Here is a 23,082-nt window from a genome sequence, read left to right on the forward strand (position 1 = left end):
AGGTAGAGGTGTAGAGGTAGAGAGGTAGAGGTAGAGAGGTAGAGAGTAGTAGAGAGAGAGGTAGAGAGAGGTAGAGAGTAGAGGGCGAGTAATAGAGAGTAGAGAGTGAGTAGTAGAGAGTAGCAGAGAGTAGTAGAGAAAGTATCAGATAGTGAGTAGAAGAGAGTAGTAGAGTGAGTGGTAGAGAGTGAGTAGTAGAGAGTGAGTATAAGAGAGTGAGTAGTAGAGAGTAGTAGAGAGTGAGTAGTAGAGTGAGTAGTAGAGTGAGTAGTAGAGAGTGAGTAGTAGAGAGTGAGTAGTAGAGAGTAGTAGAGAGTGAGTAGCAGAGAGAGAGTATTAGAGAGTAGTAGAGAGTGAGTAGCAGAGAGAGAGTATTAGAGAGTAGTAGAGAGTGAGTAGCAGAGAGAGTAGTAGAGAGTAGTAGAGAGAGAGTAGAAGAGAGTGAGTAGTAGAGAGTGAGTAGTAGAGAGTAGTAGAGAGTGAGTAGTAGATTAGTAGAGAGTGAGTAGTAGAGAGTGAGTAGTAGAGAGTAGTGGAGTAGTAGAGAGTGAGTAGTAGAGAGTAGTAGAGAGTGAGTAGTAGAGTGAGTACTAGAGAGTAGTAGAGAGTGAGTAGCAGATAGCAAGTAGTAGAAATGTGTAGTAGAGAGTGAGTAGTAGAGAGTAGTAGAGAGTGAGTAGTAGAGAGAGAGTAGTAGAGAGTGAGAAGTAGAGAGAGTAGTAGAGTAGTAGAGAGTGAGTAGTAGAGTGAGTAGTAGAGAGTAGTTGAGAGCGAGTAGTAGAGAATGAGTAGTGGAGAGTGAGCAGTAGAGAGTAGTAGAGAGTGAGTAGTAGAGAGTGAGTAGTACAGAGTGAGTAGTAGAAAGTAGTAGAGAGTGAGTGGTAGAGAGTAGTAGTAAGTAGTAGAGTGAGTAGTAGAGAGTGAGTAGTAGAGAGTGAATAGTAGAGAGTAGTAGAGAGTGAGTAGTAGAGAGAGTAGTAGTAGACAGTGAGTAGTAGAGAGTAGTAGAGCGTGAGTAGTAGAGAGTGGTAGCGAGTGAGTAGTAGAGAGTGAGTAGTAGAGTACTAGAGAGTGAGTAGTTGAGAGTGAGTAGTAGAGAGTGAGTAGTAGAGAGTAGTAGAGTAGTAGAGAGTGAGTAGTAGAGAGTAGTAGAGAGTGAGTAGTAGAGAGTGAGCAGTAGAGAGAGAGTACTAGAGAGTAGTAGAGAGTCAGTAGTAGAGTAGTAGAGAGTAGTCAGTCAGTGTCAGTCAGTGTCAGTCAGTGTCGGTCAGTGTCAGTCAGTCAGTGTCAGTCAGTCAGTCAGTGTCAGTCAATCAGTGTCAGTCAGTGTCAGTCAATCAGTGTCAGTCAGTCAGTGTCAGTCAATCAGTGTCAGTCAGTGTCAATCAGTGTCAGTCAGTGTCAGTCAGTCAGTCAGTCAGTATCAGTCATTGTCAGTGTCAGTCAATCTGTGTCAGTCAGTGTCAATCAGTCAGTGTCAGTCAGTCAGTGTCAGTCAGTCAGTGTCAGCTAGAGCAGCTCTGCTGACCTGGTTCTCTGGCTCTAAAGCAGCTCTGCTGACCTGGTTCTCTCTCTCTAAAGCAGCTCTGCTGACCTGGTTTCTCTGGCTCTACAGCAGGTCTGCTGACCTGGTTTTCTGGCTCTAGAGCAGCTCTGCTGACATAGGGGCATATTATCAAGCATGGTGTTAACATTATGGCCGCTTTAGCGGCAGAAAACTGCTGCTAAAGCGGCGATAATGGGCTTTATAATATGCCCGTGAGAATTCCAATAGAAGCCCAGGTTCACACCAGAACATGGGCTTCTATGGGAATTCTCAAGGGCATATTATCAAGCTCATTATCGCCGATTTAGCGGAAGTTTTCTGCCGCTAAAGCGACGATAATTTTAACGCCGTTTCTTGATAATATGCCCCCTAGTTCTTATGCTACAGAGCAGCTCTGCTGATCTAGTTCTCTGGCTCTGCAACAGGTCTGCTGACCTGGTTCTCTGGCTCTAAAGCAGCTCCGCTGACCCAGTTCTATGGCTCTGAAGCAGTTCTGCCGACATGGTTCTTTGGCTCTAGAGCAGCTCTACTGACCTGGTTCTCTCCCTCTAAAGCAGCTCTACTGACCTGGTTTCTCTGACTCTGCAGCAGCTCTGCAGACCTGGTTCTCTGGCTCTAGAGCAGCTCTGTTGACCTGGTTCTTAGGCTCTAGAGCATCTCTACTGACCTGGTTCTCTGGCTCTAAAGCAGCTCTGCTGACCTGGTTCTTTGGCTCTAAAGCAGCTCTGCTGATTTGGTTCTCTGACTCTAGAGTAGCTCTGCTGACCTGGTTCTCTGGCTCTAAAGCAGCTCTGCTGACCTGGTTCTCTGGCTCTAAAGCAGCTCTGCTGACCTGGTTTCGCTGGCTCTACAGCAACTCTGCTGACCTGGTTCTCTGGCTCTAGAGCAGCTCTGCTGACCTAGTTCTTAGGCTCCAGAGCAGCTCTGCTGACCTGGTTCTCTGGCTCTACAGCAGCTCTGCTGACCTCGTTTTCTACACTCACGATGCACGCACCCGACTTTGCGAAAATATATTTAAAAATAATATAAGTTTATTATAAGTACAAATATATTATTTTGATGAATATCTTACATAATCTCTTGCCTTAATATGTATATTAAAGACACATACATATAATTTTGGAACATAATTGTTTTTTGCGGGAGTCGCGCACCCAGTGCGCCCCAGCACGCATATGATGTCACGCGGGACCCGCAACCGCGCAAACATCTCGTACCGGATGCGCATGTGTCGCAAATGCGCGGGAGCAGGAGTCGCAGACTGGTCGCATACCAATCGCGCATATCACGTGATATTAAATGTATATGATGTAACTGAAAAACACACAGCCGTTTCACACCATACACGGATCCTTCATGATTTTCCTAAAATGGTGGCTAGAATGCGCGCACCCACCGTGATGTGTACACTTTGAGTGCGCGACTCCATAAACAAATTAAACATTTTTTTTAAAGAAAATAATATAATAATAATATAAAATAATATAAATATATTAAAATAAAAAATGAAAACAAGAAAATTAATCAATATTTCAGTTTTAATTAAAAAAAAAAATTTTGTGCAATTTTCAGAAAAATATATAATGTTATTTAATGAATAAAATATTTATAAATAAACAGTTAAAAAACTGTAGAAAATCAGTACAAAAAAATAGATATAACTACTATCACACTTAAAAGTTAGCATTTAAAAAACCTTTGAAATTCACTGAAAAAAACATAGGTTTCAGAGACGTCATAGTTAGAAATTAGCATTTAAAAAATCTTAGAAATTCACAGAAAAAACCATAGGTTTCAGGGGTGTTATAGTTAGCTGCCCATTTCACTCATACAAAACCATAGAAATTCCTCCGTTATAGTTAGTTCTGCTAACTATAACCCACGCTCCCGCAATGCACTGCTGATGATGTCACATATTGCATCATTCATGACATGGTCAGTGACATCACTGATGACATCACTGATGACATCTCAAATGACATCACTGATGACATCATCCACTTGACAATCTGATATACCTCATCATACACTAGTATAACCTTTCATCACTCACTGTAAAATACAGAGTACCACATTTGAATTCATTGACACACCAATACCAGTTACTACATACCCACTCACTGATTCCTAAGTCTACACACACAACTAACCATTCAACAACAGAAACATCTATACATGCAGTCATTAATTAATAGAACACTATCAAATGGACTTATACACATATATAGACATTGACACATCAGCAGTCATCTTAGTCGGTTATGCAGTCATCCTACTCAATCATGAAAAAAATGTATCGCACTTAAATTTACTCACTTACACAATTATCCAACAACACCTCATTTATTCAAACACATAGTAACTCATCGTTAATATGTTAAAAAAGCACCATTACAATTATACACTCATTCATATAGTTACTCTCACAATCACTGACTCTTACACATACTTATTTATATACACCAACTCTCACATACAATGCCTTTTATTTGTTTACTTTGTTGAGGATGTACAACTAAAACATATTCGCTCACCAACACACAAATAAATACACTCAGTCACCCAAACAACTGTTTCCACATGCACTCTTAAACCCATACACCAAGTCAGTCAACCATACACACATCTATGCATAGAGTTACACACACCCCATCCAACCACACACACACTCAGTGTCCCATATAAATACTCACCCAAATAATCAATAACTAATATACACACTCATGTAGTTAGTGACCAACTGATGCAGCATGTTATACAACAACAGAGACAGTGCTGCACACATTCACATAGTTTAGTTACTAATCCATGTATTAAGTGAGACACTTTTAATTACTCACTTAAAAAGACAGTCAGACAGCTACTAAATCCTCCATCCAGACAGTTATATATCCACTCAATCTTCAATACAGATTGGTATATATATAATACATATTTAAATTTCAAACTAAACCACATACAGTGGATAATGTCATCAGTGATGTCATCAGTGATGTCATTTGAGATGTCATCAGTGATGTCATCAGTGATGTCACGGATCATGTAATGAATGATGCAATATGTGACATCATCAGCAGTGCATTGCGGGCGCGTGAGTTATAGTTAGAAGAACTAACTATAACAGGAATTTCTATGGTTTTGTAAGAGTGAAATGGGCAGCTAACTATAACACCCCTGAAACCTATGGTTTTTCTGTGAATATATATTTATATACACACACACATATATATATATACAGCGCTCCTGCTCCGTTATATCGTTTAACGGAGACTTCTGGCACGGACCTCTTCCAGTCTCCACACAAAATCGAAGAACCACAGAAATATTGAGTATTGCAGTGAGCAGTGCAAGATTTATTGGTCGTAAAAGATTACATCCAGGAGTGTTCGCACTTAGTGCCCACCATTGACGCGGTTTGCTCGCTCACGCAAGCTTGATCACACACATATATATATATATCATGTGATCAAGGCCTCTAGAAGGCTGAAACGCGTCATGCAGGCATTGCTGTGAATTAATTAAAAATCGAATTACTCACTCGCACTTTGGGTCAGTTGCCGTCTGTTCCTGTTTCCTAGAAGATCGCTGGTTCTCAGGAGTCCCCCAGGCGAAATCCCCAATATATATATATATATATATATATATATATATATATATATATATATATATATATATATATATATATATATATATATATATATATATATAAAATTCACAAGTGCCAAACAAAGGGACAGTTTGTGCACTCCCAAACCTATGCAATTCATGTTTGGTTGCGAATTTGCATCCCCGCTGGATCCGAGCAGGTCACAGCATGCTCATTTAGGCTGCGTTATGTGCAGCAGCAGCAATGATAGCAATGGGCGACTTGAGTAAGAGCTGCATGGACATTATCAAATATGTTAAAACGCATGAGACTGGCAGCTCACATGAGCAATACAGAGCTACTAATCCCATGATTCTTTGCACTTATGCATACTCACCTGAGAAAAGAAATGAGAAGGGGATATATTGGAAGTTAATGTTGCCGGGACTTGTGCATACAGCCTTTGAGAAAGGAATAACTTCCGAAACACGTCAGGCACTGCTTTGTTTTGTCTGTCCAACCTTCGAAGCAGCCCATTGAAAATAAATTTACTGTTTTGGGAGTGCATTTTCAACTGGAGGCAATTTGTGTTTTATTTTTATATATATGTATATATAATAAAATTGTTAGATATATATATATAATTCACAAGCACCAAACAAAGGGACACTTCGTGCAATCCAGAGCCTATGCATTCATGTGAGCAAGGCCTGTAAAGGCCGAAATGCGTTGGGTTATTCGGGGTGTTCCGATATGTCAAGCTGATTTTGACATTTTGGATACGTTTGTGAAGGCTTGGGAGTGTGTGGTCTGTCCCTTTGTTTGGAGCTAATTGAGTCAGGCTCTACCACTCTAATGGGAGCACCCAGGAGAACCATAATTAGAGCCACACGTTGTCATTTGTATTACCTCTGGTGCAGGTCTTGAAAGCCCCCAGAGAAAGATGCATCTTCAGGGGCTTTTGCTCACTCAGAGCACTTGCCAGGAAAGTTCAAGACTGCTGAGATATTGCCACAAAAAAGTATTTGTACCTATAGCGCTCAGTTGACCAAAGCCTACTGTCTATCCTTACTGAAACAGTCTTAGAACCAAACAAATTCTACAACCAAACTGGGAACTTAGGACCAGGACAAGCTACACAATTATCCTGGCAACCTCAGAGTTTCTATATCCAAAACAGGGGAGGTTTTGCCAGCTTTATCATCCTGCCTTGCCGTGCTGGAGAAGTGTGACTTTCAAAAAAAGGATTAAGGTCCTCAAAGGGCCAGTTACCAGCCCCATCTCATTGTGAGATCTTTGGAGTTCTCTCTCATATGTCCCACAGAGCTTTAAGATGCTGTAAAGCAGCAGAAAGATGTGCAAAGCTGCTGGACAACCTGTGGCTTGGCTAGGGAAGTTAGGGGTGAAGCAGTGATGTGGCGTCTCTGGATTAGGTACAAACTTCCACCATACAGAATAATCTACTTCCACATTTAAATTCCTGTGCAGTAAATGACCTAGATAGGAGTAGGAACAACAGAAGAAGAAGGTGGGACCTTGCCTGGAGAGGAAACATTCTTGGACTTTTTGGAGCATTTTAAGAACTATCAATATACATTACCAAAGATCAGAAGACATGCTCAGTGCTCAAATAATCAAGCAAATGCAGAATGTGTATATTTAGGACCTACATATACATATGCACAGTAATGCACTGACACTTTTCAATTATGAACTAGCTTTCTTGTTCCATGAATATTTTATTCCTCTCATAAAAAACAATTCCTGCACGAGCCGTTGGTGTTTGTATGATATCTTTGCCTAGGCCTTTCTAGTATGTCCATTTTGGGCTCCTCTTGTTATATAATATTGCTCATAACCAGTTTGAAACTGTCAGAGCAGCACTCTATTGACGATAACTGTAACCTATACTAAAGTGAGACTGGTAATTTATTTTCTCATTTACTAGTATGAGTAACAATAAAGCATTTCTGTGTAGAGGAATACATTGCTAAAATATTTAATATCACTTAACTTCTTGGACAAAGGTCTTCTCTACAAATAAATACAAATCCCAATTGTGTTTAGAAAAATCTGAAAACTGCAAGAAGAAGCAAATCCAGATTGATTTGCATTCAGAAATGGTGAATGAAAACGTAACAGATGGAAAAATATCATTAGGTATGCAGTTACAAAATGTCCAGATGATTTTTATAAATTACCCAACATTCAGAAACTGATTTAACCACATAGCAATGACCAGTTAAAGTCACTTGATAGTCCTACGCATAGATACAATTTTGCAACACAAAAAAAAGAATTACAAGAAATTGTTGATATAGTAAACAGATTCTACAGTGCAACATTCAGGCTGACCCAGACTCTGCACTAGAAAAATAGGAAAAGTCTGTTTCTGATTTTAAAAGGATCAAAACCAAGAAAAAGGTTCTGAAATATATTTTTGAAAAGGACAGCCAGGAGCATATCTACCCTCACCTCTTTGAGGAATTCTGATCCCAAACAAATAAGTACTATCAACAGTCAACTACCCTCCACAATTGGGGTCACTCTAAACAGAAGAAACTTGTTGACTTTACTAGTTTCAATCTCTGATCTTGACCCTGCAGAAGAAAGAAGGAGAAAATCAACACGCTGTTACATTTTCAGAAAGAAATGATACAGACAAACAGAGAGGTAGAGGAGGTCACAATATCAGAATATTCAAGCAGGAGGGAGGCAGACAAGATGACAATGTTGCCAATAGTTTCCTATTTAGTAACAGAAAACTCAGATAGACTTCTTCCCATATTTCATTTGTCTAAAATTGCTCTTTACTAGATTTTAAATTAGTACTGCATTGTACACATTCTGTGTATAAATATCCAGAGGCAAGATATTGAGTTTTTAACCTCTTCAGTGCCCATGACGAGATAGTCTCGTCATGGAGCACGGTTGTGCTGTGCCCATGACGAGACTATCTCGTCATGAACCCCGCCCGCTAATGTAACGCCCGGCACAGGGCGGGGAAAGGGTGTGGCACTGAAGGGGTTAACATTATAATCTGTATTATACTCCTGCTCAAGATGTTTCCAACAGTGTCCTACACCTAACCATTCCATAGTTCATATAGTTCAGATAACAAAGGAAGTTGCCCATCAGTGAAGATAAAAAGAGCAAAAATTACAAGTAAAGGAAAACATTTGAAGACATCAAAACATCAAATTCATACATCAAGGCTTGCCATACTGAACACCTTCCACAACTGATTTCCCTTAATCCATGTGTGTACTCTTACTTGCCTTCCATGAGTCATTTTAGACCACTTCTAAAATACCTGTTCCATTGTGTGATAACCCAAAATCTCTTAAGTTTTACCTAGCTAGTCATTCAACTGATACGTAATGTTTCGAACAATGCCATGGTAAACATGTCCAGAACCAAGCCTCGTATGTGTGGGGAGCTTCATTCATTACCCACCCCAAAAGTGAAGTGACGGATTGAATAACCTTTTCACTAACACCCAATAAAACAGTGAAAACAATAAAAAACATTCTAAGTACTGGAGAGATGGCATCTCAAGCTCCTAATTCTGGTTTCAAATGAGGCAAAAATATAAAGGACCAGCAATTTTAAGCTCAATAAACCTTCCACCACTAGCTTTTGAACTCATAGGGGCCGATTCACAGAACTAACTTAAGACAAAATCCTAAACTTAGTACTTTTGGTATTCACAGAAGTTAGGATTTTGTCTTAAGTTTGTCTTAACACAGACTTAAGACAGACTTACGACAGACTTAAGACAGACTTAAGACAAACTTAAGACAGACTTAAGACAGACTTAAGACAGACTTAAGACAAATTTAAGACAAAATCCTAACTTAAGTCTGTCTTAAGTCTGTCTTAAGTCTGTCTTAAGTCTGTCTTAAGTTTGTCTTAAGTCTGTCTTAAGTTTATCTTAAGTCTGTCTTAAGTCTGTCTGAAGTCTGTTTAAGTTTGTTTTAAGACAAACTTAAGACAAAATCCTAACTTCTGTGAATACCAAAAGTAGTAAGTTTAGGATTTTGTCTTAAGTTAGTTCTGTGAATCAGGCCCTTAATTCGACTATGAACCATCTGAAATGAGTCCGTTTGACAATATGAAATTCACACACAAACCTAATGTATTTACCTATGGTAAGAACAAACAGACACTTAGGGGGTTATTCTGATGGTGGTCCGACCGCATCCGACAACTTATCGGATGTGGTCTGACAGCCATCTGTTGCTGTGGTCGAACCGACGCATTACAATGTGTGTAGTCAGGGGCAGCAGGTGGAGGGACATTCTGACGCTTTCCGAGAAGCAGACCGTCGGAAGATCAGTAATCCCTACAAAAGGGGCAGTACCTGCTCAGTCTGCCTTGAAAAGGCAAGCATAAAGTGACTTTGGGGGCTCCTAGCAAGGCCACCTATGCCCCTGGCCCTCCACTTGGGGCCTGAGGGGGCACGTATGGTGCCCCCCTAAACATCCCTGCACAATGCTGCCTGTCGCACTGTGCAGGGATGTTTTTAAAGTGTATATTTTCTATTGTAGTGTGTTCTGCAGCCCGCAGCGCAAGCCGCAATGGAAAATATACACTTTGCAATCACCATGAAGACGGACGCATTATAATAGGGGGAGTGGGACTGCCATTTCCTTGTCAGGTAGTCCCGCTTCCACTATGGTGCCAGTCAGACGAGAGTATGATAGGCATCGTAATGATGCCCTTAGCCATTTCACTACTAACCAATCAATCAATCAATCAATCAATCAATCAATCAATCAATCAGGGTTTTGTAGCAACTCTACCAATTTGAGTTAGGCTATATGCTGTGCCTGTGACTCTACTGAGGACAAACTGCTAAATAAAAAAAAGAGGTATGGGTTGGCAAACAAAGGAATTGAATCAGATATTATGTTCACCTAGTTCCTATGGACTCTTCTTTTCAAACCTGGAATCATACTGAGAATTACATTGGCCTGCAAGTCATTGACAAGGGGGCAAGTGCCTCATAGAGGTAGAAATTTGCCACAGATGCTTTGCATATTGCAATCTAAATTTATACAACTGTGTGACTCAATTCATAATGGACTACACTCTTTAGACGACTGAAACACCATTATGTTCCCTTGCCAATATTTGTAATAGATATGAACTGGATTTAACTAATAATAGATTGACTGCAAAGATTGGTCGGCAAAGTATATGTTTGACATCCGTTACCATACACATGATCTTTCCACTGATCACAAACCTTCCTCTTGGTTACGGAGTCTTGGCTTGTGTGCAGTGCGCACACATTATCTAGGAATAAACCCCATAAGCCTATAAAATGTCCCTTCAGGTCTAATGGGATAAAATGACAAGGTAGCTTTGTAATCATCAAATCCTTTCCTACTTTTTCATGCTTCTAAATGAGAATCCGATCTAGTAAAATATCAATCTTCCCACAATCCTCTCATGCTGTTATGAACCCCAATGTACCCCAATATAGACCTAGGTAGTTACACAACCCTTTACCTACACCTGTCCTACCATTGTTCTACATACCAGGTTTTGGCGCTGACCTTTTACCTAGGTAGGTGGTACATGGCTGTCCTGTGGATTTCTCTGAAAACTAGCCTCATATATTATGCATGAGGATTCTGAGTATCACAGGAGGATTACCATCTTCTGCATAATAACTCTGTATAAGGGTCACCACTGTCCTCAGCCTTGCCCGACATGCCCACTGTACACTTATTGGTAGAATCCTTGAGGGTACCTTTTGGGTATAAAAGCACTACATCTTCGCTGGGCAAGCCAGAGGAGAAAGACTTCCATGCTGACACACTGACGCGAGATGCTGAGGTCCCTGCACACAGACACTCCAGCACGCAGTGGTCTGATATCCCTTGCGGGGTGTCCATCTCGAGACCAAGACAGGGTCCTTCACTCTCCCACATCAGGTAATGGGGTTGGCTCTATCCTAAGGGGATTCTTGGCTATACACCTACATACATGCTAGGGACACTTAGGTACATCTAGTTAGGGTCTGCATTATTGGAGTACGCATTATTACTGTTATGTGTATATATATGTCTGCATATAATCATTGTTTTTAGCACTATGGTAGAATTCTACCTTTTCTTTACCCTATTGGTGCTCATAACCGTATATATCTGTTTGTGGCTAATGGTTGTCACAGCACACGTATTTTATACTACAATGATGCTGGTTCAATAAATACTTATTTCAAAACGTCCCCACGGTTTATTCTGTGTATTTCTCTGAGACAAAGTAAGCAGGAGTGACTGAGCAAAAAATACCATACGGTTTTCATGATCCCTGAGGGTTTAGGGTTGCCATGTTCAATAGTACCCAGAAATGATTTGCTTCTTGGCAAGAGGGCTCATAGTGGCACTGTGAGCCTGCTGGTCTACAGACTAATATATCCATTGGGGGTGCCTGGAATCAGTCTGGACACTAATCCCTTAGTTTATGTTGTCTAAACATGATGATCCTTTATAGATTTGTATGAACTACACAACACTGCTAACCTTTCAAATTCCCCCCAATAAAACCCTGAATTTCCTGCCTTTTTCTGAAACTTCATTGTATTAACAGTATTCCACCACCATATTCCTGCAAGACAGTGGAACCAAGACTACGGAATCAGGACAAGGTTTTGAACTTGATTTACCATTTCTTTGCAAACCACACCTTGCTTATCAAGACTCCACCTTTCATCTCATATCTCTGTCCAACCAATGGTGTTATAGCACAGAGCATCATGATTGCTCCAGTTTTGTTAACCTCAAACATCTCCCTTATCTCATTCAATTATATAGCCACTCCTGTTACATTTATAAGGATGATATTAAGATCCTGCTGATAGTAAAACCTCATTCAGATGCCAGTTTCACTGCACTCACATCCTGGCACTTTCTTTTGCAAATCTGTTTTATTGATTTTATTATGCAGTACATATCAACATGTATACATGCCAGCACTACTCACATCCTGGCTCTTTGACAATCATGACTGGATTACCCGGAACTACCTGAAGTGAAACACTGGAAATTTATATTCATTTGTCAATAACTAGAACACGTTTCTTAGAGAATCCACATTCCCACATTCCTTGGAGAATCCCACATTGCCACATTCCTTGGAGAATCTAAATTGTATGGCAAGATCAAAACCTATTATTATGCACATTCATTGTTTTTCAACACGGCCGGACGATCTGGGAACACCACCTAAAGTATCAAAGGAAGTAAGAAAGCTTGGAATGACCATGGACTCCAACCTATCAATGAATGCCCAAGTGGACAAACTAGAAAGATCAATGTTTATTACTATAAAAACTCTGTGACGGATATTCTCCCACCAGAGATTTCCAAACAAGGTCCAGGTTACCATCTCTCTTGTTCTGTCCTAACTTGATCATGCCAATAGACTCTACCACCGGTCACTTTTAACAACTATGACTACATTCAGCAACGGAACCTCCGCTCTAGATTGGCACCGTGCCTCAAAATACCACTGTGCAAGAAAAAAAACATGAGTGACACATCCTTCTCTGTTCAAGCAGCCAAACTATGGAACTCTTTACCCCCAAACATAAGATCCGTGGATAACCACCTTATCTTCAGAAGACTATTCAAGAATTGGCTCATCCCCACTAAACCACCATACTCAAACAAAAATATATAGCATATCCCTCTGTATATAAGGATTTATCTGGAGTTTAGATGTGTACCAACATATGTGTATTGCTTTGTATGAACTTGTATATTAATTATGTTTTAAAGATATAAATATTACTTAGTTTTGCTGAAAAAATTTACATATTACTCATAGCTACATCCTATATTTAAGAAGTATATACGTTACTCCATAAATAAGTACATTTGTTATCATAACTGTTTATCTACAGTTGCTTCACTATTGAATCACAAAAAATAAAAACACATAAATTAATTTAAAATACAACACTTGAAAGTCTGTGTTTATTAAATGCAACTTTAATCTACATTTATCACTTTTCTTATGCATATTTATACCTTCCATGTACTTGTGTATCTTTATATTTATTACTTTGCTTCTTATTCAGCATATCCAATGCACTACCCTATATCTCACCCTATATCTCTCGCAATATATGCTCTACCTCCACTCTGACTCATCTCAAACCTCATTCTACTACTCTTTCCAAAGCACTACCCTATTTCACTCCCTATACCTCTATCAATATATCCTCTACATCAACTCTCTCATTCATCCCAAACCCCATACCACTACTATGACCCCAAAAATAACCCTTTCTAGACTCCTACCTCCTCAACCCCTCCTTGCATCATCTCAAACCTCTTTTACTATTCAGATCCCCGAACAGGCCTTTCTAAACCCTTCTCTCTGACTCTTCCCCCTCCACCTCCCCTTTACTCACCCTACACCCCCTCCTAGTGCTTTGAACTAAAAAAAACACTTTCTAGGCCCATTCCTCTTATATCCCTCACCTCATTAAGGGTACCAGACACTATATAAATGCAAATCCTTCCCTTTTCAATCCCTCTCCTATCCTTTCCAATCCAAATAACAGACTAACATGTCCACCGCTTAAATTAATTTCATAATTCCCTAGACTGATTCACCACCAATCTTTTTTTGGTTCCGTAGTACAAGCTACTCGCCTAATAGTGCCTCCACACTGCATTAGGGGTAGCAAGCACTATATAAATGCAAACCTTTACCCTCCTTTATCCCGCCACTATCCTTCTCAATCCAAATAGAAGACTAGCATATCCACCACTCAAATGAATTTCATATTTCAATATACTAATCCTTTATGGCTTCCCGAGTAGCGTACTACTCGCAGAAAACGCTTAGCCATCTTGTCAGGGGTAGTAACCACTATATAAATGAAATTACAATACAATACACATGCTGAATGCTCAACAGATTTTAAACAGAATTTTACAAGGACATTAGCATTTGATTAGTCTGCCAATTTCAAAATGTCATCCAACTTGAAATTGGGGCATAGTTCACCTAGTTGAATGAGCTGCAAACCTCAACAAATAAACACTTACCTCATCCAAAAGTACCTACCATCTATGTATCAGGCACAAATATCCAAAACCCCACCAAACACTGCCAAAAAGAGACCGGATCTAACAAATTCACCAACGTACAATCCAGCAGACCCAGAGTTAATGAAAACCTTTCAGTCCACGTTTGGAACAAAATAAAGGCTAATCTGACATCCCAAACAGAACTGTTCTTTGCAATAGATGGTCTGCATAACTAATTGCATTTCATCACTCTGCAAACTAGAACACTCATCAATTGATCTTCATTCCCTCAATCTGTGACTGCTGATCTATTGTAACTAGTCATCCTATAACACAAGCCTTTCCTATCAAGAATTGATAAGAAATTAGCCAACGTCACCTCAGATGCTTCCAAGTTATCCAAATCCAAATCCATGCACCAACATTCCCAATATCTTTACATTCCCCACTACCTCTTCTTAGCACCTGGCAGCCAAGACTCTTTAAGTAAGACTAAAGTCTCCTCCAAAAGGCCATTGAATTCTCCATAAATCCTGATATCCTCCAAGCAAGAAGGTACAAGGTCCTGGTCTCCACCAATATACTATCCTGGTCCCTGGTCCTACAAGCATTCTTTGGTAAGCCGAAATCAACCAAGGTTGTGGTACTCTCAACTACAGAACCATTGGTAAGCCCGATGGAATGCCACAGGGGGTTTGACAAGGATAATATGACATTTCTACTCCTCACTTGCTACAGAACCCTTTGTATAATAGTCAATGGGGAAAATGCCTCTCCAATCTTGCAAAAAAAACTACTGTTTGAGCTCTTGATCTGGCCTGCTAGCAGAAATAAATAAGTCTTTAACTGAACGGTAATCCTTAGCTCAAACAGGTCTACTTCCAGTAGAACCTACAACGGACAAAGCTCTACAAACACTTCCTGGTCCAGCCTCCAATTGCTTTATTCTTCTAAATAATGCAAATTCCAATCTGCATTGTGATTTTGCAGAAGTGGAAGATACAGCCTTCACCACCAGACAATTTATGTATAGTACTCTCTCCAACTCGGACCACTGGCCCCTTTTTCTCCATATTATTCAAACTAGACGCCCACCAAAGAGGCTACTGTTTCCAACACAAATCTGAGTTAACACAAAAATTTGACCAACCATTTCATGCATTCAAGTTTTGAAACCACCAACACAGCTCTGCCTTTGCATCCTTTGTCATAGTCACCTGTTTGCTGTACCATAAACCCCTGCACAAATTTGTCACATTCATGCACTACATTACACTGTAGTGAAACAGCCTGGAAAATCCACCTGAATTCGGGATGAGAGAAGGGCAATTATTCAAGCTAAAGCCCTCATGTACAGTATCTTATTTGTCCACCCACATTTTATCTCCAACTTATCTTTATCATCCTCTGAGCTGGTAGCCTCAAAACTGTCTCCAACGTATCCACCTGAAAACCCCAAATCTCAAACTTTTCTCTGTTAACCATGAATTACAATTCTTCTAATAAATTCATTGTCATGCTTAACTGGGCCTCTAATGCCTCCCAACCCTGTGACATAGATAGAAAAAAGTCCAAATCAATTATCATCTGCACCCCTTTTATTCAACAGAAACTCACTACTGGACTATTAAGTCCAGTAGTGAGTTGCCTTGATGAAACACCAAGTGACCATAGTCAGCTGAACAGTAGGCTCTGAAACAGATAAGCTTACCTGCCCAACAAAACTGGAGGCAGAGCTAACTCTCCTCTGCTATGCGGACCGTAATGAAGGCATCCGTTAGGTCTAATTTTAGTAATCCATCCACTTTCTGGAAGTTGAATCTCAAAAGGTCCTCCATCTTGAAATAATGGTAAACCACATGGTGACTCACTTTTTATAAATGTATCATAGTCTCCAACCCTTGTTCTTCTTCTACACCAGAAAGATAGTACTTACAATACCCGTCTTCTCCTCCTGCCCCTGTAAAATGAGAAGATAGATACTGCATTAAGCCTGGGGGTTCTGGAGTGAATTACTGCCCTATTCAATAAGATGTCAGGGAACTAATAGCCTTCAGGATGGCCCTTGACCGCTCCAGTTGAAAATCTGGTATACGGTTTGCACTGAGGTTATTGGTGGTGCTGTTATGCCGATCCAAATTCAGTCTGAACTTAAAGACTCCTCTGACCACACCATGTTTAGCTAAGCTGGCATAAAGAGTGCTTTGTTAAATATAAGAGGGCAGATTTATGTTTCCTGGCGCATCCCTGCAAATCAGCAGGGATGCGCCAGGAAAGATGCGTCACCAAGTTTACCCTTGCGCCACCACAGATGCGCCGCATTTACAATGTAGCGCATCGTGGCGCAAGGATAAACAGATGCGTGACGCATCTGATGGCGTAAGGGCGGCACACTGCTGGAGTCGTGTCGCAAGCACGATGCAACTCCAGCAATGTTTAGGGGCTGCCCATACCTAACATGCTGCGTCATGCCTTACGCCTGCTTCAAGCAGGCGCAAGGTTTTGACGCAGCAGCGTCGAAAAAGTGACTGAGTGAAATCTTGTAGATTTCACTGCGTCACTTTTCCGAGGCTTTTTCCGATGGAACGCCCACCCTGCATACATTAAACCTGAGTAGCGCAGGGCTTTACAACGAAACGCATCTCCCTAGATGCGTCACGTTGTAAATAAGGCGCAACATGGCGCATGGTTTACGCCGCCGCTGCGTCACAAAAGTGACGCAACGGCGGCGTAAAAGTGGCGCAAGTCTAACATAAATCTGCCCCAAGGTCTCTTACTAAGAAGAATGTAACCTACTTCTTAATAATACACGTGTTGACTGAGACGTGGATGAATGAGTCATATGCACTGGATGTACTGAACGCTATTCATGCAGGCTATGGGATTATTCATAGGGAAAGGAAAGACCACAAAGAGGCGAGCTGGCTGTGGTTTTAATTAAAGGTTTTTTAAAGATTTCTATTGAATACTTGTTTGAAATGAATACATTTCTGAAAGATGCCATTAGATACAATAACGATTTTCAGCCTCCTTCTAACTTTATCTTCAAGACATTTAGAGGCTTCTGGACTTGTCAGTTCTGTTTTTTGGACAAATTGGTGAAAATTGCAAGCTCATTTTTACCTAACATCCCTCTGGTGGTTATCCTGGGAGATTTTAACTTGTGGTATGATTCTCGAAGCAGTTCTTCACAAGTTGTTTTCAGTCTTATGCTCGATCTACTTTTCAAATTGTTAACCAAGGTATTCACTGGGCAGGTCATGCCATTTACATTATTTTTTATTTTCCTGTTGGGTAAATGGACCATTCCTTTGTGCAATTGGGTATTTTAATGACTAGCCTTTCTAAACCACCTAAGATTCACTCTAGAGTTCTTTCTTGTAGCTGTTAGCATAAGATCGATCTCACTGAAGCCGCTGCAAAATTTAAAGGCAGCTAGCCTGAAAGGCACATCTCAGCTGACCCTGAAAACTCCTCATCTTTCTTCTTCTGAGGAAACAGTCTCCTCTGTTAGTTAATGGGCTTGATCTAGATGACTCTCTCAGCCCTGGTTTCCTGCTGCTTTACTAGTTAAAAAACGGATGGTTAGGCATATGTAAAGGAACAAATGGCAAACCTATATGTACCACTAATCTATAAAATGGCATATTTTGACATTCTAATGCAAGATGCATCTAATTCAACTCAAACTTTATCCTCTCCCAGACTCCTTGTGGTAAATTTTCGACCTACATAATTAATAGAATCGAGTCACTACATGACAGCATTAATCATTTGGGCAGGCTGATTCATTGTACCCAATACTGTAAAAGCCAGAAATCCCTATAGTTGATCTTAGTCCAAGCTAATCTGGAGTATACTACAGTGGCATTGCTTATGTCTATTAAGTCAGGCTATTCAGGCAGGGGCAGATTTACAAGCCCCTTGCGCCGTTTTTGCGTCACTTTTCCTATGTTAAAAGTGACGCAAAAGTGGAGCAAGGGGCTTGTAAATCTGCCCCGCAATGTTTGCTCCTCTAAAAGTTTACATGAATTGACTGAAACAGTGACCCCTCCTGCATTAACAGTGATATTGAATCACTACTTTATCATTTGAAGGATTCTCAAAAGATTTAAGGAAAGTGTTGAAACAACTATTAAAAAATACCAGTCTGGATCTTCCACTTAAGGCACATTATATGCCCTTATCAGAGACTGATTTTTGCAAGAATATCTAATAGAACGATTTCCTCTTTTTGCAAGGCCAGGGTGATTTAAGCAGGAAAAATACCCAGTGCAATAGCAGCAAGACCAGGGATCCAGGTTATTATAAGAATGTGGTGTAGGAAAGAAGGGTCTGCTTCTATGGTTACCCCCACTTTTTGCTTGATGTAATGCTGTTTATGACTAGTCTGACTGGAATCCTGCTAATCATACCCCCACACAGTAAAAGGTGTGGGAGGTATGATTCCAAGCACTGTAAAGGCCCTCTGTTAGGCCCTCAGTGCTCCCCGGTACCAGTCTTATAGACCAGGACAGCACAACATAGTGCTGCCGACCAGAGACACGATTCTGCACTCCTACTGCTGAGCCAAGCGCGAGCAGGGGAAGGCAGAACAATAGGCATCCTGTCAAAGGAAAGTGTGACTACCTCCCAGACAGGATTTACTGTATTGAGACAGGGTAGGAGTTCTTGCCAGCACCACACAGTCTGTGTGCAGGGCACATTCGGTGCCCTCCATGCATAGTCAAACTCAAACCAGTTCAGAGAGCCGTTGGCTCTGGTACGAAACTGGACAAAGTGCAGAGGTGTATCCTTCCCCTTGTCCAGCCCCCCTTAGGAAGGGACCCTAGATTGTCCCAAACTTTTCCTTAGGGTACTTAAGGGCTTACCTGAGGGTGGGTCCTTAGATTCATTGTGGGACACGATCCAATTCAGACACCACTTCAACTTTGACTGGCTGTGCACTCTGAACTTCACTGGACTTCGCTCTGGGCATCACAGCTGCAACCGGGAAGACTCCTGCTGCTCCTGATCTCTTCGTCCTGCTCGTCTGCTACAGCACCCATGCCTGTGCTCCATACAGGAAACCTTCCAAGGCCTACGGGCATCCAAGACACCTGAAGGAATCACCCTTGAAGTGAAGGAGTCACTTCCCTGCATCTGCAGGCAAAGCAATTAAGTTGACCGGTCTGCTGATCCTGGGCTCCCACGGACTCTGACAGGCTCAGCAACACGGGTGGTTATTCTTCACATCCCTCGAGGCCTGCCCTGTCCTCTCACCAAGTTTGAGGCCAGTATCCCTCGTCGGAGCCACAGGAACCAAACCCCTGTGCACCGCGTTGACTTGCCGTTGCAAAGGCTTGTGGCTTCCTTCCATCAAGCTCTTCGGCTTCAAGTAGCCCCAACCTCAAGAATATCCAGTGACCAGAATCTTCGACCAAACCACATTGCTTGCACCGTGGGCCTGCTTCTTTGGTAGCTGCTCAAGGTCCTCTTGTGACTCCAGTGTCTCCGGCCTGTGGGTCCTGTCAAGGGTCACCTTTTGAATTCTGTAGGCTCCTTTGATTCCTTGAGCCTGCCCTGACTCCCCTGCTTGTGGTAAGTCTCCTGGACCTTGCCGGTCCTGACATTGCACCTTTTTCTTGAATTGTTTTTTTATTGTCAAGTGGCACATATATTGTACCCCAGGGACAACCGCAAAATCAAAAGCAGTTATCATTGACTTTGACATTTTACAAAATAATAACAAAAAGAAATTAAAGGCAATACAATCAAAATCCAACTCCCCTCCCTCCTAACCCTCCCCCCAATCGCACTATACACCAACTCCAGATGGAGCCATTCCAATGTTAGAATAAAAAATACCCACTAGGGTTCCATCGTCCATCCCTCTCTCTGAATCGTCCCCTATGAACCCCATCCTACAGATGCGGGTCCCTCTCTGACGGAATGGGATTGAGGAGCACTCCCCTATAATCCACCCACCTTTTCCATATTTTAAAGTGTTTGATGGGGCACCCCCTGGTGATGAAAATGGGTTTTTCTAGACCCATGCAGAAGTCGAGGCCATTCTTCCAGGCGGTTAGTGCGGGGGGGCCCCGGTGCCTTCCACGTCCTCCCTATGTCTCTTTTGGCTAATGTAAAACCCAACAGCAACAAATGGCATTTGTAGACATTGCCGCCTATCCCCTCCATAACGTGTAAGAGCGCTAGCTTCGGCGAGCGGGGAAGAACCGAGCCCAGCACCTCTGATAAGCAATTGAAAACCCCCCTCCAGAAACGATCGAAAGAGAGACACTGCCAAACCGTGTGTATTAATGTACCCTCTTCTCACTCACATCGAAGACACACAGGGGATGCAATCAACCCCGCCCTCCACAGACGCATATGTGTATAATAAATCTTGGTACTTATAATGGTACTTAAATTGAACCATGCGCAGGCACACCTCTATGGCCGCTTCTCGCGGGGCAGCCAGAGCCTCCACCCAATCCTCTTCCTCTAGGGGGCCTAGATCTCCCTCCCAATCCTCCCGGAGTTTCTGAAGCTTGGAAGAGCAGTGAATAACCAGGGTTTGATATATTCTTGAGATCTTTCGATCCAGTAGTTCTTCCATAAAATTTTGGCTTCCAAGGACTAAACTCAGCCAAAGACTCCAGTCCCGCCAAACTAGGTAGCAGAGCATGCTGAAATTGCAGGTACTTGTAGAACTGGGACTTTGGCACATGAAATTCCACCTGAAGGTCCTGGAAGGATTTCAATACGGGACCCCTCATGACGTCACCCATGACCGATATCCCTATGTGATCCCAGACCCGAATTCCCGGCAAGGCCGCCAGTTGTGGCAACCGCCCATTATCCCATAGGGGAGTCTCCCACGTTAGCATGTTCCACCACCCCATCCTACGCAGCGCCTGCCTCCAGATATGGAACACAACCCTCATTTCTGAAGACAAAGATCTCTATAGCGGTGCCGAGTATAAAATCCTGTGCAGCGAGTGGTCTCCCAAGAGCCACCTCTCTACTGCGTATGCCGGGTCCTCCCGATCGCCACACCACCATACATTCAATACGAGCAAATGAGATTCTTGATAGTATGACAGGATGTCCGATGATACCAATCCCCCACAATAGGTAGATAGTAAGCACGTTCGCAAAGCCACGCGTACCCTACCCCCATCCCACAAGAACTGCCCAAGGGTTGCATTTACCTGCCTAAACCAGCTAGGAGAAATTGGATTGGGGTGGTTCTGTAGCTGATATAACAGGTGAGGAAGCGTGACCATCTTAAATATGGCTGATCTACCATATATAGTCAGCGGCATGCGGGACCAGGTCTTAATATCTTCACGTACTCGATCCCACACCGGTACTAAGTTGCGCTCCCAAGTGACTGCCGGCACCTGTGTTATAAATACCCCCAAATATTTCAGTCCTCCCGCCGCCAGCTGAATGACGCCCAAGCGCCTAAATCTACCCGGCCTCCAAGCATCCACAAGATGGACTTGCGGGGATTCATATAAAGTCCAGACGTCTCCCCGAAAATGTGCATTATTCGCAGGAGTCGTGGCCCTGTTCTGTACACATTTGTGAGGAAGAAAAGGACATCATCCGCATACAATGCAATCCTGTCCGACAACCCCTGGGCCCATTCAAATCCCTGTATCTGTGCGTCCATTCGCACCCAAGGCAGCCAGAGGCTCCATCGCAAGGGCAAATAAATATGGGGATAAGGGACATCCATGTCTCACCCCCCACCCAATAGAGAACACGGATGAGGCCACGCTGGCCACCCATACCGATGCCGTAAGATCTGTATATAGAAGAGTCAAATAGGAAAAAGAACGCGGCCCGAAGTTCAACCGTTGAAATAATGCGAAGAGGTATACCCAACTAATAGAATCAAATGCCGTGTCCATATCCGCTAGCAACAACGCTGCCGGCGCTCCCAAGTGCTGGATGGACACCACTGCGACATGTGCCCACTCAATGTTATGTCTAGTCGCCCGCTGAGGCATAAAACCAGCCTGGTCGGGATGCACCAGAGCGGCTATATGGGGCAGTAAGCGATTGGCCAGGGCCTTCACCAGAATGTTGGCCTCCACGTTTAAGAGGGAAATGGGCCTGTAGGACGCGTTTTGATCCAGCGGTCGGCCGGGCTTGTGAAATACCACCACCTTCGCATGCTTCCAATCCGGGGTGAGAGAGCCACGATCTCGTGCCTCCCCCATCGCTGCAACTGTAGGAAGTATCGCTTAAAAAATTCACTGGGGAACCCGTTGGGTCCCGGAGCCTTCCTGGAGTTAAGCTCCCCCAATGCAGCTCCCAGCTCCTCGTCCATCAGCGGGAGCTCCAGATTCTCTCTTACTGCATCTGATAGAGCCTTGAGCGGAAGGTCAAACAGAAACCCATCAATCTTGGCAGCAGGCAAACCTTCATTAGGGGCATAGAGATACGCATAATATGTAGCGAAACTCTCTGCTAGGGCTTGTGGATCTGTGAGTGGCATGCCCTCTGGGCCCAATATGCTCGGTAGACTCTGAGCATGATACACCCCCTGGCAGAGTCGGTGGAGCATCTTGCTGGATTTGTCCCCCCATTGATACACTCTGCTGCGCGTCGCCAGCCAGGCCTGTCAGGCCTTGTCTAGCAGTAGCGCGGCATAGTTTTGTTGGACAAACAGCAATTGGCTCCTGGCCTGGCTGCCTCCTGCCTCTCACCCCCGACGCTCAAGATGTTCGATACCCGCCTGGATAAGTGCCTCCCTACGTGTTCTGCGAGCTGCTGCGCACCAGGATATATCTGTTCCCCTCAATGTAGGCTTCATCTCCTCCCACACAGAATCAGCCCTGATCACAGACCTCACATTCACTCTCAAATACTCATCAATAGCATTGCTCATCCGTTCCCTA

This window comes from Triturus cristatus, chromosome 5_2 (genome assembly GCF_964204655.1).
Source record: "Triturus cristatus chromosome 5_2, aTriCri1.1, whole genome shotgun sequence".
Classification (NCBI taxonomy): domain Eukaryota; kingdom Metazoa; phylum Chordata; class Amphibia; order Caudata; family Salamandridae; genus Triturus; species Triturus cristatus.